Below are 27,415 nucleotides of genomic sequence, written 5' to 3' on the forward strand. Positions count from 1 at the left end.
TAGTAGGGTAAAATAGGTCTTGAAGGAATACAGAAATAGCAAAAGATGCTCTTTCTTTCTTTAAGATTTTATTTATTCATGATGAAGCTAGGCAAACAGAGAAAGAATCAGATGCCGCTCTAGTACATGTGCTGCCAGGGGTTGAGCTTGGGGTCTCACACCCGTGAGTTCATCGCTGTATGCACTGCACCAACTCCTGGACATGGGCGATGCTATTTCTTAGGCCAAAGGAGACTAGGATCCCAGGCTTATTAGGTGTAAGTCTAATCACAGAGGGGTATTAAGCACTGCTACTTTGAGTTACATGATTGTCCCTTACAAAGTAAGAGTCATTACAGGGGTAATCAAGTTAAAATAACATCAGCAGGGAGTCAGGCTGTAGCGCAGCGGGTTAAGCGCAGGTGGCGCAAAGCGCAAGGACTGGTATAAGGATCCTGGTTCAAGCCCCCAGTTCCCCACCTGCAGGGGAGTTGCATCACAGGTGGTGAAGCAGGTCTGCAGGTGTCTGTCTTTCTCTCTCCCTCTCTGTCTTCCCCATCTCCATTTCTCTCTGTCCTATCCAACATCAACAACAATAATAACTACAGCAATAAAAAAGCAGCAAGGGCAACAAAAGGGAATAAATAAATAAATAAATAAAAATAATAACATCAGCAGTGTGGATTCTAATCTATTGTGATTGGCGACATCCACAATTTACAGGAGGCCACTCCCTACCTCCAGGGCTGAAGTTCTGACCTCCTTCAAGATGAACTGACCAATACATAATCATTGCAACTAACCTGTGGCCAATAAACTTGCCAGTGGTGTAGACTGAGCCCAGTTGTGAGAGCAGCACACCTGGCTGAGAAATTCAGTAGAGAACCTGGGTGAGTGAACCCGAGCTGACCCTCAGAGAGCAGTTCAGCTGAGTGGCAGAGTGGGGACCCATCTCACAATGGAGAGTGAGCACCACTAGGCTCCCCTAGTGCCAGTGGTTGAGAGAGAGAGAGAAGGAGAAAGAGAGAGAGAGAAAGAGGGAGAAGAAGGAGAAGAAGAAGAAGAGGAGAAGGAGAGAGGAGAGAGAAGGAGGGAGAGAGAGGAGAGAGGAGAGAAAGAAGCAGGGAAGGAGAGAGAAGGAGGGAGAGAGAAGAAAAGAGAGAAGAGGGAGAGAGAGATAAGAAGAAGAGAGAGGAGAGAGAAGGAGGAAGAGAGAGAAGAGGGAGAGAGAGAGAGAGAGACAGAGAGAGAGAGAGAGATGGAGATGGAAAGAGAAAGCAGTCAAAACCAGCCTGGAAAGCCCCTTCTGTGGATTTCCGTCGTGCCTCCTTTGCCTTCAGTTGATGAAGGAGCACTGCGCCGTCTGGTCTGGTGAAGGAGACATTGTTGCAGGATCAGCTTTGGTGTCACACAGTAGAGCAAGGAAGGCGAATGCAGAGCTTGGAAGTAACAGGGTTTGGATGGGCACAACTCATCGATAAAAGGATGACAGCAGATAAAAACTTCCAAATGAGATCGGAGGACTCGGTTTACCCATTTGTTCCTTCAGCCAACATTTATCGAGTCACTGCCATTTCTAGCTGATCTGCTAAGACTCTGAGATTATGGCTGTCCTTGTTTGGCTTTGGTCTAAATCAGAGATGGTTTTTCTTTCTGTACCTGCAGAAGCTGTCTTCACATCCAACTAACATATACGAGGCTGAAGTGTGTCTAACAATAAGTAAAGATGAACGTGAAGACAGAATCAGGGGGCCGGTGGTGGTGCAACGGCTTGAGCGCTGCCGCCGACCTCCCAACTGGGGGCTCAGCAGGCCGATCCAGGGAGAATGAGACTTATAGGTGGGAGGTGGATTCGGCGCGACAGACAACACTGAGACACATGAGTTTCAATGCTGCTGCAATCTTTTACTGATATAGAGATTCTTTTTATAATAGCATAACAAAGAAGCATAAATCAAAAGCTGGCCAAGTCAGTTGACCACAAAGTACGCAGGGTACATTTTTTATAAGTAACACAGACAGGAGGAACTGAAGGCATACAACTACCATCAAAACGAAAGCACAGCCATACTGTTCTTTCATGGGTTATTAACCACATCCCTTTGGTTTCAGACAAAAGTCAATTTATCAGTAAGAACTAAATGCTTTCACTGCTCTCATTTATCCAAAGGGCTATTCTTTCTCCTTCCAAGCACTGGACCTTAATACCCAGAATAGGGGAGGCACTAGTGGGAACACGGCGTCTTGCTCTGATCCTTATGCAAAGCTCCCTTTCCTGTAATCTACCTAAGACAATATGCAGGTGCATTTCAGGGTTGCTATGTAACATGTTTCCTGGGAAAGCTAAAGGACCATTGTCTGTATGATTGAATGTAATATTTCTGAGAATAGTGCTCAGTCCTTGCTCAACCTGGATAGCCAAGTCATTGGGGCTTGAAGTGCTGGGATTTACTGTTGTAAGGGGCTTTTCATCCAGTGGGGTCCCATCTGGAATGTCCAGACTAGACTTGGGGGGTTGCACTGTAAGCGTCTCCGGAGTCTCCTGGACATTCCCTGGGTGGCCTGCATAAAGCATGATAAACAACAACAGTAAGCTTTCAGAAGCGAAACCAAGTCCACCTAGCCATCCAAGGCCTTTCCGCCAACCGGGAGACCCAGGGATCCGTCCACACAAATATCCAGGCTTCTGTCCACCACCTATCTTGGGTACGGTCTTCCGTACAGGAGCTTGTAAGGCCCCTGTCCGGTTTCCTAACCAGGTCACCCGCACTGTTTTGTCACACCGCGGTCGTGGCCTGCCTATCTGGCCAGACAGGTGTGGCAGAGCGCTTGATACGATGCACAAAGACCCGGGTTCAAGCCCCCAGTCCCCACCTGCAGGGGGAAAGCTTTGCAAATGGTGAAGCAGTGCTGCAGGTGTCTCTCTGTCTCTCTCCTCTCTATCTCCCCACCCCTCTTGACTTCTGGCTGTTTCTGTCCAATAAATAAATAAAGATTAAGAATTTTTTAATATTTATTTTCCCTTTTGTTGCCCTTTTTTTATTGTTGTTGTAGTTATTATTGTTGTTGTTATTGGTGTCATTGTTGTTAGGACAGAGAGAAATGGAGAGAGGAAGGGAAGACAGAGGGGAGAGAAAGACAGACACCTGCAGACCTGCTTCACCGCTTGTGAAGCGACTCCCCTGCAGGTGGGTGAGCTGGGGGCTCGAACAGGGATCCTTGCGCCTTGCACCACCTGAGCTTAACCCGCTGTGCTACTGCCCAACTCCCTAACATTTTTTTTTAAAAAGACAGAATCAGTCCCCCAAAGATCTTACTTTCACCTTATAGCTGGAGAATGGGAGAGGCAAGCCAATATAATTAAAACACTGCCGTGGCTCTCTTCTGCAGTGATCACCAGAACTTAGTGACTTAAATAGTCTACCAGGCAGGTGGCACATGGGTAGAGCGCTGGACATGCAGACATGAGGTCCTGAGTTTTATCCTTCTATGTCAAATATGCCAGGGTGATGTTCTGGCCCCTTCCCCAAAAGCATATATATAAATATATCTTATAAGTAAATACAGTTTTAGAAAAGAAATTCCTGGTAGAATGTACATGTTACTTTGCACAAGGACCTAGATTCAAATACCTGGGGTGAAGCTATACAAGGGTTGGAGCAGTGCTGTAAGGTCTCTTTTTTATCTCTCTCCTTCTCTTTCCCCCTCTCTATTCTTTTTGTCTTTATCAGAAAGGAAAAGGGGGGAAAAAAAAGCCACTGGGAAAGTGGAGTCATTGCACAAGTGCTGAGCCCCAGCACTAACCTGGTGGCAGAAATAAACACAACCTTATGTTTATGGTTAGAAAAGAAATTAATGGGAGTCGGGCGGTAGCGCAGCGGGTTAAGCGCAGGTGGCGCAAAGCACAAGGACCGGCATAGGAATCCCGGTTCGAACCCCGGCTCCCCACCTGCAGGGGAGTCGCTTCACAGGCGGTGAAACAGGTCTGCAGGTGTCTATCTTTCTCTCCCCCTCTCTGTCTTCCCCTCCTCTCTCCATTTCTCTCTGTCCTATCCAACAACGACAACAACAATAATAACTACAACAATAAAACAACAAGGGCAACAAAAGGGAATAAATAAATAAAATAAAATTAATTTAAAAAATACAGGTCCATGAAAGATGATGAATGACATGATGAATGACATAGGGGGTTGTATTGTTAAATGGGAATCTGGGGAATGTTATGCATGTACAAACTATTATATTTACTGTTGAATGTAAAGCATTAGTTCCCCAATAAAGAAATAAATTATTTTAAAAAAATGATACAAAAAAATAAAAAATAAAAATAAAAAAAAGAAAATAAATTAATTTGAAAAAAGAAAAGAAAAGAATTAACAAAAAGCAGCCCGGGAGCAACAGATAAAGCCTTGGACTTTCAAATGTGAATCCCCGAGTTCAACCCTGTCATTGAGTGGGTCAGAGTGATGCTTTGGTTCCCTCAGTCCTCGCTTTCTCATAAATAAAATAATAAGAGGATTCAACTTGGAAAAATAAAACGAAATGTTTGTCATTATTTTATTAATGAATATGCAAAGTGGGCAGGATTTGAGACAGCCCATTTCTGTTCCGCCCTGGGATGACAGGGGGAAGCTTAGTGGGCAGGATTTGAGACAGCCCATTTCTGTTCCCCCCTGGGATGACAGGGGGAGCTTAGCTGGGCAGTGTCTGAGCTGGGTCACTTGTGTGTCTGGTGGGCTGGGGCTGCTTAGTGGCTCCTCTCCAGTAGGTGACTGGGGCTTCAAGAGGCAGGAAGTGGAAACTTACCAGTCATAGGCTGGAGCTAAGATATTATCATAGTATTAATTCACGGTGTCTTCTTTTGGATGAACGGTATGGAGACAGACACTTCCAATATCCTTTGGGACGTATTTAAAATTATTTCGGTGCTTCTTAATACTTTTCAGAGGTTGCTTCTCCCCCCCCCCCGTGTGTGTGTGTGTGTGTGTGTGTGTGTGTGTGTGTGTGTGTGTATGTGTAGATGTGTAATGATAAGAAGAGATAGGACTGGAGAGATACTCCACCAAGTAGGGGCATATAGCTTGCATGAATTTAGCCCAAATTTGAACCCCTGCACTACATGGCAGAGCTGTAGCACTGGGGGAGGTTCCCATGTGGTTGGAGTCACATCCTTTTCCTCTTTATCCCTTTCTAGCTCAGTGAAAAACCTGACCTGGGGCCTGGGATATAGCTCACCTGTTAGAGCACACATTTGCACATTTTGTCCTGCATCAAGACCCGGTTTGGGCCCTTGGTACTGCATCAGAGCACCAAGTAGATATAGCACCAGAGGAAGCTTCAGGAGTGGTGGAGTGCTATGGTGTGACTCCTCCTTGTGTCTCTGCTTCCTTCTCTTTGCCTGAAATTAACATGGAAAAAGAGTCCTCCGGAAGTGGTACAGTTGTGTATGGGTGAGATTCCAGCTCCGCACAAAAGAACAAAGTTAAGTGGGAACTGAGCTGCCATATGTAAAAGTAACTTGCAAATTCATAATCGCTGTTGACTAGTTCAACAAAAAATGCATTCTTAGAAAAGAGAGCTCAAGTCGGGCCGTAGCGCAGCGGGTGAAACACACGTGGCACAAAGTGCAAGGACAGGCAGAAGGATCCTGGTTCGAGCCCCCGGCTCCCCACCTGCAGGGGAGTCGCTTCACAGGTGTCTGTCTTTCTCTCCCCCTCTCTGTCTTCCCCTCCTCTCTCCATTTCTCTCTGTCCTATCCAACAACGACATCTATAACAACACAATAATAACTACAGCAATAAAACAAGGGCAACAAAAAGGAATAAATAAATATAAAAAAAATTAAAAGAAAAAGAAAAGAGAGCTCAGCTCTTTTTTTTGCCCCTAAAGATAAAAGCAACACATAGTGATTACTGATTTAAATATATATATGTATATATATATATTTATTTATTTTCCCTTTTGTTGGCCTTGTTATTTTTTTATTGTTGTAGTTACTACTGTTGTTATTGATGTCGTTGTTGTTAGATAGGATAGAGAGGGAGAGAGAAAGATAGACACCTGCAGACCTGCTTCACCCCCTGTGAAGCGACTCCCCTGCAGGTGGGGAACTGGGGCTCTAACCGGGACCCTTAGGTCGGTCCTTGCGCTTTGCACCATGTGCGCTTAACCCACTGCGCTACCGCCCCACTCCCAATGATTGCTGATTTTTAAAAGCTCTAGGAAGGTTTCAAGAAAATGGAAATCACCTATAATCTTATCACCCCTGGGTACCCATGCCCTAGGACACATGAATAGTGAAATGTAACATGTAAGCTTTTACCACAGGGAATTCTCTTAGAAGCTCTCTGTTTTGGAATTCCAGGCATTTCTGCAAAGTTATTATTTACTTGATACCAGCACTTAAATCCAGGTTGCTAATGTAGCACCAACTAAAGTATGAAATTCCCATATATGTAAGTGAATATATATCCAGATATATATTTATGCTTCTTTTTTCAGAGAGTAAAACTTCCTTAACTAACTTGAAATAGTCCCCCCCCCCCCCCCGCCCCAATTATTTCCTATGGCTACTTGCTATTTCCCTTAGCAGTGGGTGGGGTGAAGAGACTGTTAAGGAACTGTGAGTATCTTTCACTCTGCTGTTTAAAGTATTTTTCTGTTTATCCTCCTGTGAGTACTGTGCTTCGAAGTGTTTAACTAGATTGTTATTTAACCTGATTTTTTTCAGTGTCTCCTGTTTTCATGCTATTAAATATTACATTTCTGATTCTTCCCATTTTTCTCCCCGTGCAGCTAGACTACAGATGATCAGACCTGTACCTGTGTCACTTAGAAGTGTGTTTATGGCCTTCAAATAGCTTAGATGGGTAAATGTGGGAGTGTTCTGGATAGCAGTTTACATGTTTGTTCTCCTTGCGCTTGGAAAGACATTCGTAATGATGATTTCTCTTTTTCTTTTTCTTTCTTTCTCTCTCTCTCTCTCTAAGCCTGAGTGTATTTCTAAGAAACCATTAAAACTTTTGGCCAAGTAGTCGAATCCTCTTCCCGTCACTCCTGATTCCCAGGATAAAGACCATACATCTTTGTAGGAAGGAGGAGGAGCTGTGTAAGCCAGAGGAGAGAGCATCACATGAGAAATTCCAAGACTTTGCTCCTGCATCACTACTGACTATAGACTGTGTGCCAGATGTTAATCAGGTACAGAAATGAAAAAGGTATGATTCATACTCCAAATAACTGAGCGCTTAGCACAGAGGCTGGCCTATCGTTAAGCATTCAGTGCATGCTAATAGTTACTATGAAATGAAGCTCCCCTTTTAGCCTGTGCTAAGACTACAGGAAGTTCCTACAGGAAGACTTTAAAGAATAGGTGTATGGCTCACACTGCGTATGGCTTGGTAAGGAGGGATTCGCTAGGAAGACAGAAGGGGAAGGAATGATGTTTTGGCAGAGTTCACAGAAGGTGCCGGGCCACGGAGGCAGTGGCTCTTCTGTCGGGCAGGAGGGTGAGGGCAACTAAGGCTGGTGGCTGCAGGGAGAGAGAGGGAGAGACTGAGAGAGGCTTAGGAGGAAGGATTAGTACATAGGGTTGGAAATTGGTTGGGGTTGGGGGTTAGCATTGACATCAGGCCCAGGACTGACCTGCCAGGCTCCAGTGCTCTGTGTGGCTCCAGCAGACGGTGGAGTCCAGCTGATAAACTCTGGAAGGGACTGAGGTGGACAGTGTGTACTTAGGAAGCTGCTGCTGGTGTGGAGATTGGAAGGTGAATGGAATAAGGGTTGGACTCCTAAGGAGAAATTTAGAATTACCCAGATAAAAAGTTGTGCAGAGGGGGTCGGGCGGGTTAAGCGCACGTGGCGCAAAGTGCAAGGACAGGCGTAAGGATCCCTGTTCGAGCCCCCGCTCCCCACCTGCAGGGGAGTCACTTCACAGGCGGTGAAGCAGGTCTGCAGGTGTCTGTCTTTCTCTCCTCCTCTCCGTCTTCCCCTCCTCTGTCGATTTCTCTCTGTGCTATCCAACAACGAATGACATCAATAACAAAAATAATAACTAAAACAAGGCTACAACAACAAGGGCAATAAAGGGGGGAATAAAAGGCCTCCAGGAGCAGTGGATTCGTGGTTCAGGCACTGAGCCCCAGCAATAACCCTGGAGGAAAAAAAAAAGGTGTGCAGAGAGCTGGGCGGTATAAATGCAAAGACCCATGCAAGGATCCCGGTTCGAGCCCCCAGCTTTCCATCTGTGATGTGTGTGTGTGTGTGTGTGTGTGTGTGTGTGTGTGTGTTGGGCAGGGTCGCTTCATAAGTGGCAAAGCAGGTCTGCAGTTGTCTATCTTTCTCTCCCCCTCTGTATATTCCCCTCCTCTCTCAGTCTTTCTTTCTGTTCTATCCAATAAAAAATAGAAAACAAGAATGGCCTCCAAAAACCATGGATTCATAATGCAGGCACCGAGCTCCAGCAACAACCCTGAAGGGAGAAAAAAAAATTGTTCAGGTACACTTGGTTAAGCACACACATTGCAGCGCACAAGGACCTGGGTTCAAGCCCCTGGTCTCCCTACCTTCCCTTCCACCTACCTGCAGGGGGAGCTTCACTAGTGGTGAATCAGATGTTTCTCTCTTTCTCTCTATATCTCTCTTTTCCCTCTCAACTCCTGTCTGTTTCTATCCAAAATGAATAAATAAAATACATATTTTTAAAGTCGTGAGGAACAGCACTAGCTCTGGGAATAAGGGGGTGGGTGGGAAAGACGTGTTTAGGAGGAAGGATTAGTATAGATGTTCTGCATGGGAGGATTTGGCCCCTGGGGACTGGAAATTGATTCTGAGTGAGTATGATATTGCCATAGCTTTGTTGCCTTTAAAAAGACTGCAATATGTAAATAGATAGGCAGTTATCCATGGCATTAAAATTTCATGGAGAGGTATTCACTGAATATCTGAAAAGAAGCCTCAAGCAGATTGACAAGAGAGAATCTGAGAGGAAATTTATGAATGGCACGTGGATCTCCTTGACATGCGAGAGACCCAGCAGAAGCGAGTTAGCTCATCACAAGGTCTTAGACGGCTTCTAATAGCACAGCGGATGCAGAGAGCAATGAGGAGGACGCAGTTAGGGAGGTCACCACAGAAGGCCTCGAGAGGCCAAGGGAGGCAGACACACTGAAGGGAGGCGTTTACATGTGAGCAGCTTGTGCAGGGCTGACCTTGCCCTCCCTCCCACGGAGTTAACCATTTGCCAAAGACATATTTCCTTTTCCCCTTCCTTCCTTCCTTCCTTCCTTCCTTCCTTCCTTCCTTCCTCCCTTCCTCCCTCCCTCCCTCCCTCCCTTCCTCCCTCCTTTCCTTCCTTCCTTCCTTCCTTCCTTCCTTCCTTCCTTCCTTCCTCTCTGTCTTTCTTTTTTTGCCTCCAGGGTTATCCCTGGGGCTCGGTGCCTGCACTACAAATCTACTGCTCCTGGAGGCCATTCTTTCCCTTTTGTTGCCCTTGTTGTTTATCGTTATTATTGTTATTGCTGTTGTTGTTGGATAAGACAGAGAGAAATGGAGAGAGCAGGGGAAGACAGAGAGGAGGAGAGAAAGACAGACACCTGCAGACCTGCTTCACCCCCTGGGAAGCGACTCCCCTGCAGGTGGGGAGTGGGGGTGGGGGGCTCGAACCGGGATCCTTATACTGGTCCTTGTGCTTTGCTTAACCCACTGGGCTATCGCCCAGCTCCCCTCCTTTTCTTTATCTCTTTGTTTCCTTGCCTCCCTCCCTCCCTCCCTTCTCTCTTCCCTCCTTCCCTCGCTCCCCCTCTCCTTTTTTGCCTTCTTTGTTTTCCTTCCTCCGTTGCCATAGGATTACGGGAATGTTAATCCACAGGATCGCCACCACGGGGATAGAGCTCCTCCTTTCCTCAAGAGTCCTCAGCGCGCTTCACCGCGCTTCCCTCGGCATGCTCACCAGGTTCTTACTCTGCTCACCTTTTAAATGCTTGTCTCCTCCCAGGTTTGTGAGCTCCTGCTGATCCTCTCACCAGCACCATTCTGTTGCCACCATTTCTAACAGCTTCTAAACCTCCAGCTCCATCCCAAACAGGCAGCTCTGCTCTAGTCTCCAGTGACTTAGCTCAGTCATGCCCAAACCAAGCCCCCCATCTCTCACATCAGATCTTCTCCTCCTCAGTGATGTTTAGTTTTCTTTCTCGATCAGATACTGTATTCCAGTATTCTCCTACTCGTATAATCAGAAGAAATGTCCCCCCCCCTCTCTCTTTCAGTACTTAGCTCAGTTCTTCTTTTTTGAAGTTTGTGTCACATCTTCATGAATGCCTGAGAAACTTATTTTCTCTGTTTTTAAAGCACCAAGGGCATGTTTCTGTTATGTTATATCCATTCTATGTTAACAGGTTGTCTTCAAGTAGACTCTAAGTCTATGGAGGTCAAGGAACTTGGCACATCACTAGATATGTAGCAGGACCCATGCATGTTGTTTGAATGAGTGAGTCTGAACCCTTGCTGGCCTTATTCACTCCCCTCACTCCCTCCAAACACTTTAACTATTGGGTTAGAGAAGTCAAGACATGTTTTTTTCATAGAGAAACATAGAAAAATATGTCATGACATTCCCAACAAGCCAGTATTTGAATCAGTTTGCTAGGGCTCTCAGAATACTATAAGACTAAGTGACTGAAACAACAGAAATGGACTTTTTCCAGCTTTGGAGGTAGGAAGTCCAAGATCCAGAAGATGCCGGCAGGGCTGATGCTTCTGAGGTCACCTGTCTTCGATGGTCACCTGCCCACTGCCTTTCCCATGGCCACTGCTCTGTGTGTGTTTGTAGCACTGGTGTCTCCTGTGGGTAGTCTCTTCTTTTTTTTTTTTTAATTTTTATTTATAAAAAGGAAACATTGACTAAACCATAGGATAAGAGGGGTACAACTCCACACAATTCCCACCACCAGATCTCCGTATCCCATTCCCTCCCCTCATAGCTTTCCTATTCTTTATCCCTCTGGGAGTGTGGGCCCAAGGTCATTGTGGGATGCAGAAGGTGGAAGGTCTGGCTTCTGTAATTGCTTCCCCGCTGAACATGGGCGTTGACAGGTCGATCCATACTCCCAGCCTGCCTCTCTCTTTCCCTAGTGGGGCAGGGTTCTAGGGAATCAGAGCTCTAGGACACATTGGTGGGGTTGTCTGTCCAGGGAAGTCTGGTTGGCATCATGGTAGCATCTGGAACCTGGTGGCTGAAAAGAGAGTTAACATACAAAGCCAAACAAATTGTTGACCAATCATGGACCTAAAGGCTGGAATAGTGCAGATGAAGAGTTGGGGGTCTCCATTTTGTAGATAGCTATAGGCCTATTTTAGTTATATTCCAAAGGGCCTGTGGCTATACTAGTTTCTTTTTCTTTTTCTTTTTTCTCCTGAGCCTGAAATCTGATATACATGTGGATCCTAATTATTGTCTAGGGAGATGACATCATGGCTGGAAAAGGACCAGAAAGCTGGATCAGGGAAGAGAGTAGCTCCTAAATGTGGGAAAGGTACATAAATATTGTTGATCGATTTGATGTGATCTGGGGCCCATATTCAGCTTAGGAGCCTATGTGACCTCTGCATCCCTGTAGATCTGAGCTCACATTCTGTGGCCATGAGTAGGAGCATTCCAAGCTGCCCCAATATCAGGACCCATCTTCCTCAGGTGGAAGATAGAGTATGTTGTCCATCCTCCCTTCAGAGGATGGAACATTCACTACCATTGTTGATCCAAGTTGAGGACAAGGTCCTATGGGGGCCCACAAACGGGTCAATTGTGTTGTTCCTGATAATGACCGGTAACAATGGAGAGAGGGATTTATTTGAGGTCTAGGCCCATCATGTCTGTTTGGGAATCTCAGGACTCCCTGATTAGGGCCCCAGCTGATGGGGTGGCCTGATAGTGACTAAAGAGTCATCATTAAAGTATGCCAGTCTCTTGCCCTCATTCAGCTTTTTTGTCCTTGCTTTGATAAGGTTAGCTTTGGAGTGATTGAGAGAACTGTAATAGGAAGTAGGTGAGGAGGGAATCTAAGTCTAATTATATACTATTTTTTAAAATTTTTTAAAAAGATTTTATTTATTTATTAATGAGAAACATAGGAGGAGAGAGAAAGAGCCAGACATCACTCTGGTATATGTGTTGCTGGGGATTGAACTCAGGACCTCATGCTTGAGAATCTGCTGCTTTATCCACTGCGCCACCTCCCGGACCACTATATACTATTTCATTAGGAGCTTTATACTGACTCACTGCAGACTATTGTATACTTTTGCTTTCAGGTATATATTTTGCCTAATTTATGGATACATGTGGACATATGTGCTATCTCACAGAACCTGGTCTATATCTAGGTTTTGGGACTTTGTTAGGAAGTGAACCACCTGGAATGGAATTAGAGAATACTATGAAAGGAAAGGTCTCACCCGAGTAATGAGGGTGAAGGGTTGACATTTCACACCTGACTTATCTGGACACAATGCAGCTCATTGTGCTGATTAGGTTGGGATCAGCGGATGTAATATCGTTTGGTATGAATTGAGAGAAGCATGCAGGAAAGTGAGCCCCACCCTAGAGGTTCCAGGACTGGGGAAAATATAGGCTCTAGAGAGGAAGTGGGAGGTCCTGCTGTCTTAGGATTTAAGAAGATAATAGATAGTTATTGCTATAATCACACTATTTGGCAATTGGGTTAACTTTGAAAAATCCCTTTGTTAGGATTTGCTGTATCATACACAACATCACCATAATTTATGTCCTTTGACATTATTTGCATATAGCTATGCCACCAGTTGCTTCTGTTCTCCCTGATCTAAGCTTTTAAGAGAGTCAACATATCAAAGACTCAACCAAAAAAAAAAAAAAAAAAGACTCAACCTATGTATTAAAAATACTCAGTCTGTGCTTTAAAAAGTTTGAGACATTCAACCAACTTTTCCCCTCTCATATTCATTAAATAGTGATCTATATGATTACAAATTGATAGGAGTGCACATAAACACCATTCCCATCACCAAAAGACTGTGTCCCATCCCATTCACCCCCTACCCCCCCTACCCCCCCTGCCCTGTGAAGCTGAACATCCACCTTCACCCTCAACCCAGGGTTTTCACTTTGGTGCCCTACTCCAGGTGTAGTCTCTTCTTGTAGGATCAGCTTACTGGCCGTGTTTTAATTTAACTGCTCTAAACACACAGTATTTCAAATATAGCTACATTTCACGGTGTTAGGGCTCAGTTCACCCCTTAACACTTTTAGTGTTATTCCTTTTTTTTTTTTTTCCCGTTTCTATTATACTTGATAGGACAGAGAGAAATGGAGAGGGGAGGGGAGGTAAGAAGGAAGAGAGAAAGAGAGACACCTGCAGACCTGCTTCACTGTTTCAGGGACTGAAACCGGGTTCTTGCACACACGTGCGCTTAACCAGGTGCACCACTGCCTGCCCCCAGCACTGTCCTTGAATTCCGTCTTTTCAACTTTTTCCGGTTAGCCAGCACTGAGTAGCAGCTCTTTAGTGCTCCATGCAGGTGATGCCTTGGTATTTCTCTGCAGGTTTTCTTTAGCTTTGCTGAGTGTCAGCCATTAACCGTTCAGTTCACCAAACTTGGAGATGAAGATGTTGTTTTTGTCTCTGTGCAGGATGTGTGTGTGTGTGTGTGTGTCTTTCTGTGTGTCTAGTGGGGCTTTGTCGCTCCAAGACAATGATTTTTTTTTTTTCAGAGACAAAGGAGAGAGGGAAAGATACCACAGCGTGGAAGCTTCTTCCAGTGGGGTGAGGACCTGGGTAGTAATGCCTGACATAGCAGGGCTCTATCCAACTGAGCTATCTTGTTCTTCAGGTGTGAGGCAATTTCTAAGCTGTCATCCTTTTTTTTTTTTTAATTAGCATTAGTTATTAGTCAGTAACTAATGTAATAAGGAACTATCGCAGGAGAGGGTGTTCCTTACTTTCCTAATTAATGCAAGTTTCAGTCCTGGACATCTAGGTTAGCCTCAGAATCAGAAACCCAGCTCTTCCCAGGGCCAAGTCATTTTAAAGATGAGGGGAACTCTGACTAAAGATTTGAAGCATTGAGGACAGACTGCTCTGAACTGGTTTTTCCAGTGACACTGAGCAAACTAAAATGAAAACCAGCCTTCTCTCCAGTGTTCACATACTCCACAGACCACCGTTGTCCTTGCCTGAGAAAAGCGCAGCTGTGTGCATTCAGTATCTTTGGTTCTTAAATCTGGGCCCTCAGTTAGTCTGCGCTTTTCTGCTGTTGAAGTTTCTTTCGTACAGTTGAATCTACACCTGTCCCCTGGGCCTACTTATGTGAGTCCTTTCATTTCCAACAAATGCCCTAAGGCTTGACCACCTTCTTCTCCCTCCCTCCCCCTCTCCCCCTCTCCCTCTCCCCTTCTCCCTTTCCCTCTCCTCTCCCTCTCCGTCTCCTCCTTCCCCTTCTCCCCTTCTCCTCCTAATTTCCCAGCTGACTCCTTTCCCAGCATCAACTTTCGTCTCTGTTGCTGCAGTTTCTCTTCCCTTAGGCTGTAGTTTTCTTTCTCACAGGCATTTCTTTCTCCTTTATTCACCTTCTCTTCCACCTCCTCCCCTCCCCCAACAGCCTCTGTCTTTTAGGAACGAGTGGAACAGCTTCAACACTAATATTGACTTCTTGATGCCCGCCTTGCTTCTGGTGTAGAGCAAGAGTCAGCAAGCTGGCCAGCCTGTGGACCAGTCCTCACGAGCCGGACCCAGTCTCGACCTGTTTCTGTTTGGCCTGTGAATGAAGAATGGGTGTTTATATTTTTAAATTAGGTTTATCGACTTTGAGAGAGAGAGAGAGAGAGAGAGAGAGGAGAGAGAGAAAGAGAGAGAGAGAGAGAGAGAGAGAGAGAGAGAGAAAGATATGATAGAGAGCTCTTCTCAGTTCTGGCTTATGGCCATGCCAGGGATTGAACCTGAGACCTCACATGTCCAAGTCCTGTGCTCTAATGTGCTGAGCTATCTTCATGGCCCTAATATATATCTATTACGGGTAGAGACAGAGAGAAAGGAGGGAGCTAGACAGACACGTGTGGGTCTGCTTCACCACTTGTGAAGCATTCCCACTTCAGCTGGGAACTAGAGACTTGAACCAGGGTCCTTGAGCACCGTGATGTGTGTGTTTAACCACGTGTGCCACTGCCTAGCTCTTTTCCCCGGCCCTGTACAGTTATTTTATTTTATCTTATTTTTTAAATATTTATTTATTTATTACCTTTTGTTGCCCTTGTTGTTTTGTTGTTGTTGTTGTTGGATAGGACAGAGAGAAATGGAGAGAGGAGGGGAAGACAGAGAAAGGGAGAGAAAGACACCTGCAGACCTGCTTCACCACCTGTGAAGTGACTCCCCTGCAGGTGGGGAGCTGGGGGCTCGAACCCTGATCCTTATGCCGGTCCTTGCGCTTTGCGCCACCTGTGCTTAACCCGCTGCGCTACCGCTCGACTCCCCAGTTGTCGAGAGAGAGAGAGAGAGAGAGAGAGAGAGAGAGAGAGAACACTCACATCAAGCCTGCTCTTCCCCCATGGAGTTCTCTCTCTTCAGGAGGTAATGGGATGCACATTCAAGTTAGTCCCTTTACCACTGAGGCCCACCCCCAAACCCAGGTTTTTATTTTACATTTTTAGGGGTTTGAGACAAAAACCAAACAAGCCCAGAGAAAAATGAATATTACAGAACATGTGAAAATTACATGAAGTTGAACTTGGGTCTCCAAATCCAGCTTTATGAAACACGGCCATGCTTATTTGCCCTGTGTTGTCTTTGGCGAGTCCCACACTCTCCCCGTAGAATTGAGCGGTTGCAACAAGAGGCCTCAAACCTGCACAGCCTAAGAAGTATTTGTTATCTGGAGATAATAGATATCACAGGGGAAGTCTGCCCGCTGTTCCTATAAAGAGAAAGGTCAGGCAGTAGCTTCCAGGACGGCAATCAGCTTTGTTTACCTTTCTATGCTTGCTGCTCCCACAGAGGGCTGGATTAAAGCTAACACTTAGTTCTAAAATTGTTTTGAGAGTCAGAACTGGAGAGGTCTTTCTTCAGGGCAAGTTTTTCCTTTGAAAGTCTGTCATTACTGCCATTTCTCTTGAATTCAATTTTGCCAGAAGAGATTCGCCATGCCAGGGCTATTGGAGCCTTTTCTTTCATTTCTAAGACTGGACATATGACAAAAAAGAATTAAGCAAACCAAAGAGATAAAGTTAACTCCTTTGTGCTCTGTACTTTCACAGGGGGATTTAATTTCAGCTTACCCTGTATGCTTACTCAGAGTTTAGTCTCAAGATTTTAAAGTATCAGGGCAATGAGAGAATGTTAACATTTGAGGACTAACCACAAACAAGAGTTAAGCAAGGTCTGTACTTAGGAAATGTTTGTCTTTTGTTCCCATTCATTAGGTATTTTGTGTGCTTTTTACACCCCCCACCCCGTTTTTTTTTTTTTTTTTTTTTTTAACCCAGCTCTGGCTGATGGTGTGTGTGTGTGGAGGGGGGTGGATACTGAATTTCGGACTTTGGAGCCTCAGGCATGAGAGTCTCTTTGGATAACCATTATCCTATCTACCCCTACCCTGTCTTTATTTGTCACCTTCTTTGAAGGAAATCATTTATCACTGAGACCTGAATGTTCTGATAAGTAATACCAAGGAAAGGTAAGGCTTTCTTTTTTTTTTTTTTAATTTTAATTTATTTAAAAAAGGAGACATTAACAAAACCCTAGGATAAGAGGGGTACAACTCCACACAGTTCCCAACACCAGAACTCTGTATCCCCTCCCCTCCCCTAAGAGCTTTCTTCCCATTGCCTGAGATAATCCCGGGGCTATTTCTGTCTGTTATTCGGAAGTGTGACTGTACTTAGTTTCTGGATCCCCTAAGACATTTGTTAACAATACATTTTGAGTGCTCAGTGAGCACGGTGGTCTCGAAAAGACATCAAAGGATTGTATCAGGAGTAGAAGTGAGAACCTTTCTTGGCCAAGAACTTTATAGACTGCATGATAAGAAAGAGCTAGCACACTTGTGAATTTCTGAACATCCAACAGCATCCTACAAAGACACAGCTAAGCAGTGAATGGAGTTCCACCAGAGAACAGGAGCAGTGACCTCAACTGGGGGAAATAAAGCAGAGGTCCTTCTAGGGTGACTCTGACGTTCATGGAAGGAAGAGTCATCGGGTACTAGGGAAGAAGCCAGTTCAGAAAATTACCCATTACCTCCTCCTAGACAGGAGGCCCTTCTGGGACATCAGACTCACCATGCAGTGGAATGAGTTTCCCCAGTAAATTCAGCTCCTCCTCCTGTCTTCAGTATTCTTATCAATGCTCTTTATTATTATTTTTAAAATTCATACAATTTTACAAAGTAGGTTCTTTAAATTTTTTTTTTATTTGCTACTAATAGTTTGTTATAAGATTGTAAGGTTAGGGGCCGGGTGGTGGCACACCTGGTTGAGCGCACATATTACAATGCGCAAGGACCGGGGTTCAAGCCCCTGATCCCTACCTGCAGGGGAAAAGCTTCCTGAGTGGTGAAGCAGGGCTGCAGGGGTCTCTCTGTCTCTCTCCCTCTCTATCACCCCCTTCCCTCTCGATTTCTGGCTGTCGCTATCCAATAAATAAAGATAATAATAATAAAAAACGATTGTAAGGTTACGGTGTACAGTTCCACACCACGTTCACCAGAGTTCTGTATCCCCACTGTCCCAAATATAGCCACCCCTAGTTCTCACAAGTTTGACAGTTTGCTTCTGTTTTGTTTGATTTTTTTTTTGGCAAGTTCATATAAATTATATTTCTAGATTCCTTGCCTTTCATCTCTTATTTTGCTAAGCATGATCACCACTAGTTCCATCCATTTTGTCCCAAAGGACACAAATGTTATCCTTTTTGATTGCAGAGTAGTATTCCATGGAACATATCCCATAACTTCTCCAGCCAGTCATCTGATGATGGGCATCTAGGCTGCTTCCACTCTTTAACTGTTGTGAATGATGCAGCTATGAACATAGGGGTACACATGTCGCTTCTAATTAGTGCTGAGTGTCAACTGGATAAATGCCCAAGAGTGATATTGCTGGGTCATAAGTTACTTCCATATTTATTTTCTTCCTTAAGGATTCTCCGTACAGTCTTCCGTACAGAGGCTGTACCAGTTTGCCTTTCCACCAGCAGTGAGGTAGAGTGCCTTTTCTCCACAGCCATCTGTCATTTCCTGGTTTGTTGATGTACGTCACTCTCTCAGGTGTGAGATGGTATCTGAGTATGGTTTGAATTTGCATTTCTCTAATGGTAAGTGAAGTGGAGCGTTTCTTCATGTGTCTGTGGGCCATGCATATCTCTTCTTTAGAAAATAGTCAGTTTAGTTCTTTGGCCCACAAAGTAGGTTCTCGATGCGTGGGTTCCTTGATGGAAAATGTGAGAGATGGAGGGTTCACTGCTGTTTAGGCATTTGGTTTGGCTTTAACAAAATAGGGGAGAAGGCTTGAGTGTGAGAAAGCCAGCTTAAGAGCGGGGGGAGAGAGAGGGAGACATCATTCCAACTTCCATTTCCCAGGGTGCTCACATTATTAGCTGTTTCAAAGCTTTCCAGCTTCCTCAGTTCCTCTAAGAGAGTTTGACTCCGTTCTTATGTTAACTAAGAAGATTCATCCTGAGTCTGCATCAGGTTGGCAATACCGCTAGCCTTGGTCATGATGAGATTTAGAAGAGCTTTCTATTCCTCCCTGCTTTCCTTCTATCTGCCCTACCTTCCTTCCACCCTTCCTCACTACCTTCCTTCTTTTATTCCTTACTCTCTTTCTTTCTCTCTTTCTCTCTCTCCCTTTCTTTCTTTCTTTCTTTCCCCCTTTCTCTTTCTTTCTTTCTTTCTTTCTCTCTTTTTCTCTTTCTTTCTTTCTTTCTTTCTTTTTCTCTTTCTTTCTTTCCATTACCACCAGGGTTTGTGCTAGGGCTTTGTGCCTGCACAACAAATCCACCACTCCCTGTGTCCATTTTTTCCATTTTTTAAAAAAAATGATAGGACAGAGAGGAATTGGGAGGGGAGAGGGAGATAGAAGGGAATCACAGTTTCTAGGCAGCATCTAAATGTGGCCCCTGGTGACATGACACTTAACTCTGCTATTTCCCTTGAGAAGAACATAATTGAAGTAGCTCTTTGATTCTTCCGCCAGGTCTTCTAGCTTCCTGGCTTCCTGACCTGTACCAAACCCCACCACCACAACCGTGCCATGTACCCCATTCTTTCCCACCCAACGAAACAGAGAAACAGAAGTAGACACAAAGACCCCATAATGGTTTCTGACAAGATTACAGGTGCTGTGATGGGCTTGTAACTGGGAATACAGCTGCCCATCTTTTAACATTCTGACAGTTCTTTGCAGAAGGGGGAGAATGATGACTCTGGATAAAAAGAGATAAGGTCACCCACCTTCTTCCATCCCCTCCCTGACCAGTTGTCACTCTTGCTTCCCTCACTCTGAGTCACTCAGATTTTTTAAGCTTCGTTCCATTTCATCTCACAAAGGGCTTCACTAATAGATACCCGTTTGCTCAGTCCACTCAGGACAGGAAAGGTTAGACCTCTGCACTGCTTTAGGACAGCAGTTCACCTCAACTGTGGATTTTCAGTGCCAGGCAAATGCAGGTTTTGTCTGCAGGCTTCCTGACTGCAGGCTGACTGTAAGGGCAGAAGTAAGTACAGCCCGAGAGCCTTTACTATTTTGGAAAGGGACACAAGGCAGTTTCTGTATCCACACAGGAAAACAGGTGTCAGTCAGGTTTTTTTAAATTCCTTTTTGTTGCCCTTGTTGTTCTATTATAGTAGTTATATTGCTGTTATTATTGTTATTATTGATGTCCTCATTGTTGGATAGGACAGAGAGAAGTGGAGAGAGGAGGGGAAGACAGAGAGGGGGAGAGAAAGACAGACACCTGCAGACCTGCTTCACTGCCTGTGAAGCGACTCCCCTGCAGGTGGGGAGCTGGGGGCTCAAACTGGGATCCTTATGCCGGTCCTTGCGCTTGGCGCCGCCTGCACTTAACCTGCTGCGCTACCACCCAACTCCCAAAGTGGTGTATTTTTTCCCCCCCCAGGGTTATTGCTGGGCTCGGTGCCTGCACCATGAATCCACTGCTCCTGGAGGCCATTTTTCCCCCTTTTGTTGCCCTTGTTATTGTAGCCTCGTTGTGGTTATTATTGTTGCCATTGTTGATGTTGTTCGTTGTTGGATAGGACAGAGAGAAATGGAGAGAGGAGGGGAAGACAGAGAGGGGGAGAGAAGGATAGACACCTGCAGACCTGCTTCACCGCCTGGGAAGCGACTCCCCTGTAGGTGGGGAGCCAGGGGCTCGAACCGGGATCCTTACACCGGTCCTTGTGCTTTGTGCCACATGCGCTTAACCCACTGCACCACCGCCCGACCCCCAATGGTGTATTTTTTAAAGGTCCTTTTTGAGATAAATAGTATGTGAGTAGGGACTGAGTGGCAGTGGACCCCATTGAGCACACACAGGTTACGTGCAGAAGGCCCCAGGTTTCAGCCAGATCCTCTTACTCCTCTCTCCACATCCTCCTCCTGTGGCTTTCCACTTCACCAAGATCTAAACCAGCAGGGCCTAGGAGTCCTGCGTGAGCCGGAGTCTGCTGCTCTGCTCCAGTCCCATCCACCCTTCTGCCTCCTCCCTGTGCTCCCACCACACAGGCCTCTTTTGTTTCTCTAGCCCCACAAGTTGCTTCTACCTGCGACCTTTGTTCTAGCTGTTCCCTCTGAAGGACGAGGCCAGGCCCCCGCTTTTGCTCTATAATTAACTCCTTGTGGTAATTTAGGTGTCAGGCCTCTTCCATAAAGCTTACCCAATCAGTCCAAGTTACACACCTCCCAAGTTACTTCCTATCATGTCATCCTGTCTTATTTCCTCCATAGACTGAACACTGAAATTGTTCTCTGCATTTGGCTGCAGCTCACTTATAACATGACCAGTGAGTTGCCCTTTGTTAGACTGTAAATTCCTTGAAAACCAGACAGCTGTCAGTGCCTGGTTCACCCCACACCCAGAAACCAGACACTGTTTCTTGGATGCCCTTAATTCTTCTTCTTTTTCTTTTCTTCTTTTATTTGAGAGCCTAATTTGACTCAGAGAAGGTAGAAGGGGAGAGGAAGGAACAGGAGAGGCATGAAATGAGCAAGCTGCCTTCCCAGAAGTGTCTCACTTGCAGGATCTGAAATGACTGTTCTTGAGCAATGATAGTCATACTGCTTCCATACAAGACAGCAGTAATCATTTGTTGAGTAGACGTCTCAGTGGACCAGATAATCAGAGGCTCCTGAAATCGGGGGGAGAGAGGGGCTATGAGTTTCCAGAGGTGTGCCTAAGGAGTAGCAGCAACTGGATTTTGCTGTCCCTGATCAACTAGGAATAGCAAAGAGGACCATCTGAGAAAGAAACAAGATAAGACTAGGATCATTCCAGGAACCCGCCAAGCCATGAGTGAGTGTGTGTGGCTCATGGACAGAGCGGGGCTTAAGGAGAGATTCCTGGGACAAAAAAAACTATACTCAGAAGTGGCTGGTACCAGTCCAGCAGTTTGCCAGTTGACACACCGCCACTGCTTTGAGTTTTAGCAACAAAAAGACTGGTGAAGGGAGGAGAAAAATCACCTAAAACTCACCAGTTTACAACTGTGAGTCTCCATTGCTGTTGCCCCTCAGAGGCTGGAGCAGCAGCAGGGAAACCTTAGACTGTCATCTGGGGGCAGAGAAATGGCCGGGTGGCTCAGGTGAAAATCTACACTCCCAGTGGTCCTGAGGTGTGACTATATAATAGGAGGCTTTTCACATTGTTCTCTGGATACATTAGGAAACATGGTGAATAATTGCCTGAGAACTGACTAAATACAACCAGGATTTATTCAGAAACTCACAGGTCAAAGAGCACTACTTGGCTCTGGCTGCTGGTGGAGCCGGGGATTAGGCCCAGGACTTTGGACCCTCGGGTGTGGGAGTCATTTTGCTTAACCATTGTGTTATCTGTCCTGTATCTTGTTTTATCTCTTGGTCACAGAGTGAGTGATCAAGCTGAAAAATATACTTGTAGTTAAAAAGCCCTCAGGTTTCCATAACCTACAGGGAAGATAAATAAGGTAACAACAGAAGAAGTTTTAACAGCCACTGTGCTTCCCCTTAGGGGTTGAGATAACATTGAAACAACTGTTAGGCTTCAAAACTGTGAACTCTGAAGTACCTTCTTTAGACATCAGTCAGTCTAGGCAAGTGTGATCAGTGGGTTGAAAAGCACTGAGAGAGGGACCTCATAACACACGAAATAAAATGGTTGAACGCAGAGGAATCATTGGAGAAATGAACTAGGACAAAAGCCCAGATAAGTCCCCAAAAGGTAGAAATGCATAAGAATGAGGACAACATGCAAACACTAATCAACACTATAGTTATAGGAATGAGGAAAGCTTTTGAAAGTATTATCATCAGAAATGGAGAAACGGGTTGGGTGGTAGCGCAGTGGGTTAAGCACATGTGGCATGAAGCACAAGGACCTGTGTGAGGATCCCAGTTCGAGCCCCCGGCTCCCCACCAACAGGGGGGTCACTTCACAGGCAGTGAAGCAGGTCTGCAGGTGTCTGTATTTCTCTTCCCCTCTCTACCTTCCCCTCCTCTCTCCATTTCTCTCTGTCCTATCCAACAATGATGACATCAACAATAACAACAACAACAACTACAACAACAATAAAAAAACGACAAGGGCAACAAAAGGGAAAATAAATAATAAAAAAAATAAAGAAATGGAGAAGTAACAAATGAAACTCTGAAAGAAAACACTAATTATCTTGAGGTAATTAGTTGAAATAGCTGAGTTAAGAGCACAACTAGCTGAACAAGCTAATACAGTATCTGAACAGGGTAACAAAATAGTTGAGCTACAGAAAACAGCAGAGGGGAGAAAGAACAGAATAACTGAAGCAGAAAACAGAATTAGAAGGATTGAGGATGAATTAGAGAAAACTAGGAAAGAAGTAAGAAATCTCAAAAAGAAAAAAAAAGAAATCTCAAAAAGAAAGTTAGAGATACTGAAAACAACAACAGAGGTATATGGGATGACTTAAAAAGAAGTAATATATGCATTATTGGCTTACCAGAGAAAAAAAGAAAGGGGGAAGAAAGCATTCTATAGGACTTAATAGTTGAGAACTTCTCCTATCCTAAATAACATATAAGACACAAAGGTTCAAGAATCCCAGAGAGAGTCCCAAACAGAAGTAAGCCAGATCTAAAAGATACCAAGACACACCATATTTAAAATGAAAAGGAATAAGGATAAAGAAACAATCCTGAAGGCCGTGAGAGAAAACAAAGAGTCACTTACAAAGGAAAACCCTGAAGACTATCAGCAGATTTCTCCATTCAAACTCTAAAGGCCAGAAGAGAATGGCAAGATATATATTGAGTGCTCAATGAAAAAGGCTTTTAACCAAGACTATTGTGCCATTCAGACTAGATGGAGGCATAAAAACCTTCTCAGAAAAGCAACAGTTGAAGGAATCAATTATCATTAAGCCTGCCCTGCAAGAAGTTCTGAAAGGTCTCTTGTAAACAATCACATCACCATAAACATGCCATATATCAGAACACTCTAAAAGTTTAGAATAATGACATTAAAATATCTTAAATCTATATTATCAATAAATGTCAGTGGCCTGAACTCACCTATTAAAAGGCCCAGAGTAGGAAGATGGGTCAGAAGGCACAACCCAACCATATGCTGTCTGCAGGAAACCCACCCAACTCCACAAGACAAACACAGACTCAAAATGAAAGGATGGAAAACGATCATACAAGCCGATGGCCCACAAAAAAGGGGCAGGAGCAGCTATTCTCATATTTGATATGATAGACTTTAAAATAAATAAAATAAAAAAAATAGGGATGGACATTACTTAATGCTCAGAGGATCAGTCAACCAAGAGGACTTAACAATTATTAACATCTATGTACCCGATGAAAGAACATTTAAATACATCAGACATCTACTGAAAGAGCTACAACAGTATACTAACAGTAACACAGTCATAGTAGAGGATTTCAACACTCCACTCTCTCAACTTGACAGATCATCCAATCAGAAAATCAACAACAAAAAAAAAAAAACAAGGGAATTAAATTAAGAGATAGATAAACTAGAACTGTTGGACATTTTCAGAGTCATTCACCCCAAGAAACTGGAATACACATTCTACTCAAGTCCACAGGGGTCATTCTCAAGGATAGACCATATGTTAGGCCACAAAGCCAGTAACTACATATTCAAGAGCATTGAAATCATCCCAAGCATCTTTGCAGACCACATTGGAATTAAATTAACACTTAACAACAAAAAATTAGTAAAAAAAAAAAAAATTACCTGATCAAATGAAATAATTTGATGTTTAAAGTTACTATTTTGGAGGGCAGGGGAGATAGCATAATGGTGATGCAAACCAACTCTCATGCCCAAAGCTCCTAAGTCCCAAGTTCAGTCTTTTACACCAGCATAAGCCAGAGCTGAGCAGTGCTCTGGTGTTTGTCTGCGTGTGTGTGTGTGTGTGTGTGTGTGTGTGTGTGTGTGTGTGTGTGTGTGTGCCTCTCTCTCTGAATCGCTGTCAATAAAATAAAATATTTTTTAAAAAGTTAGTATTTGCTTTTCATTTGGACTCTTATGAGATCATTGTGATTTAATACCTATAAACTACAGGTTTCTTGTGTGTAGCCTTGTATTCACAAAAGGTCTTTTTCTGAAGAAGAACCAGAGGTCTTCTCTGCCTTGGTGACAGACTCTTGTCTATCTGAACATGTTGAGTCACAGACCCCTTAGTGATCTGAAGACGTGAGCTTGAAGTATATTCACTTCTCCCATCAGTTGTACTTTTGCATTAGCGGAGACCATTGAACAAGGCTTGGTTTTCTTATTCTGTTTTAAGTAACGACTCCTAGTGCTGGGATTCACAGAGCTGCCCGTCTTCTCATTTAAACAAGAAGAACATACTGTAGCTCATCTGTTCAGTTTCTTAAATTCCTGTTTAACTTGTATTTTATTGATTGTCAGAACCACACAAGCAGTATGTCACTGTGTTTCCTTTTGAGATCTTACCAGATACTTGTGCCTTTTGTACAGTTTAAGATAATGCATTGTAGGACCATACACATATTGGCTTTAAGATATGTACTGTGATCAGTCAGTGACTTTCTGTTGAAAGAATTTATTTCGTAAGGGGCTGGGTAGTAGTACACCTGGTTGAATAGATATGTTGCAATGAACAAGGACCCTGGTTCAAGGCCTGGGTTCCCCCCAGGAGGAAGGCTTCATGAACAGTGAGGCAGTACTGTAAGACACACACTCTCTCTTTATCTCTTTCTACTCTCTTGGCCTTTCTCTGTCATCCAGTAAGTAATAATAATAATAAAGTAATGGAAATGGTTAGTCTTTCATTTCATTTAATGTTCTAATTAGGGGGATATATATTTTTTAACCAGAGCTCTGCTCAGTTCTGGCTTATGGTGGTGCAGGGGATTGAACCTGGGACTTCAGAACCTCAGGCATCAGAGTCTCTTTGCATAACCATTATGCTATCTACTTCCAACCCCCCCCCCCTAATTTTTCTTCCTTAATTAAATTCTGGAGTTCTCTTTTTAAAAGTAAAGGTAGTTTCCATTGTTGTAATTGTTGACATTTTTTCTGCTTTTACTATGATTTTATTTGTGTTGCTAATGAAGTTATTTTCAATCAGACATATACTTAGTAATTTGGTGGTGATGAGAAAAAAAAAACTACAAAGAAAATTTGGAAGATGATTTTTTTCTTCTTAGAAGCACTTTGCCATTTTCATGTTGTTATACCCTTAGCTTTTAGGATGTTTTCTTGAGCATTTTTTTTCTTCTTTTTCTTTCTTGATTTTGAAAGAGCGTACCAATGGTGTGTATGCATTCATATTCTGAGAGATGTGACAGATAGAATGTGATTAGACACACTTCAAGCAGTTATTTGGGGGGAGGGGAATGATCTTCTAAACTATTTACTACTAAGGTAAATGATTTCTGTGGCATTCCCCCCTGCCCTCCCTCAAGTCTACTTAGTGAAGGGCCCAACTAGATTTATAGGAGGTGGTTGTGGAGAGCGGGAGGAGTCGGAGGAGTGTGAAGTGAGCAGACCGCTTCCCCACAAGCCTCTCACTTTCTGGGTCTAAAGTGATATTCATACTAACAGGGTTAAAAAATGCCTCTATTTCTATGAGATTTTGTCCTCATAACAGACTTTTTTAAAAAAAATAAAAGGATGTTCTTAAAGAGAAGACCTTTTGCAACTGAGTGTTTTCCATTCTGGCAGCATCTGACTGAGAATAATTTCATAAAATCCTAGTATTTCATGCAGTTATTGCTTTACAGTTGTACCTTTTATGTTTATGACAGAGCTGTACTTTTCATTTCTGGTATAAGTCCCACCCCCCTTTTTTTGAAATAGTATAACAAATTTTCTCTTGTCTATAGTGTGACTGAATGGAAAAAAAAACACGGCGTGGTCAGGGAAGTGGCACAGTGGATAAAGCACTGGACTCTCAGGCATGAGGTCCTGAGTTCAATCCCCAGCAGCACATGTACTAGAGTGATGCCTGTTTTTTTCTCTTCCCCTATCTTTCTAATAAATAAATAAAATCTTTAAAAAATAAAAGAAAAAAATGGATAGTTTTCCCAATGCATAATTCTGTGACCTGTATAGTTCAAACAGATGCTCTGTAATTTTTCACCGTACAAATTTCATGTGGCATTTGTTGGCCGGTGATTTTTATTACTAAGATGAATTCAGTGTACTTCCTCAGAGTCATCTCAGTGTACCTTCCTCATGTCCTGTGAGTCAATTTTTTGGGTAGAGGGTGAGCCTTGGACTGTGTGTATCTGTCATTGTCATAATTGGCTGGGGATAAGTGAAAAAAAGTACATTTTTGTGTAACAAGCTACTTGAAAACTTGGCTATAATGATTGAAACAACTGTTTCATTTTGCTCATGATTTAATGGGTTAGGAATTCAGGAAGGACTCACACAGCTGAGTGGCTTGGTTCTGACCTACCCAGTATCAATAGGAAGGTCTGACTCTAAGGTGGCTTCTTTACTGATGTACCTGACACCTGGGCTGTGGTGGTGAATGGCTTGTGCTGGCCAAGCTGGGACTGTGGGTCTGAGGATGGACATCTGGTTTTCCTTATACTTGAGTTAGTCACCATATGGCTTCCAGCTCTCCAGAGAAGGTGTCCCCAAAAGGCATGTGTAAAACTAACAGTCATGACTCTTATTTTTTGTTTCCAGGGTTATTGCTGGGGCTCTGTGCTAGCACTACAAATCCACTG

The 27,415-nt window shown here is 44.0% G+C and overlaps 1 protein-coding gene across 3 annotated transcripts in view; it reads left to right on the top strand.

Annotated features, from left to right (window-relative positions):
* The window catches only part of CRADD (CASP2 and RIPK1 domain containing adaptor with death domain), a 251,414-nt gene that overhangs the window by 19,098 nt on the left and 204,901 nt on the right, over positions 1-27,415 (top strand). The gene's annotated exons all lie outside the window — the stretch shown is intronic.

Source organism: Erinaceus europaeus, chromosome 7 (assembly GCF_950295315.1).
Source record: "Erinaceus europaeus chromosome 7, mEriEur2.1, whole genome shotgun sequence".
Taxonomy (NCBI): Eukaryota; Metazoa; Chordata; class Mammalia; order Eulipotyphla; family Erinaceidae; genus Erinaceus; species Erinaceus europaeus.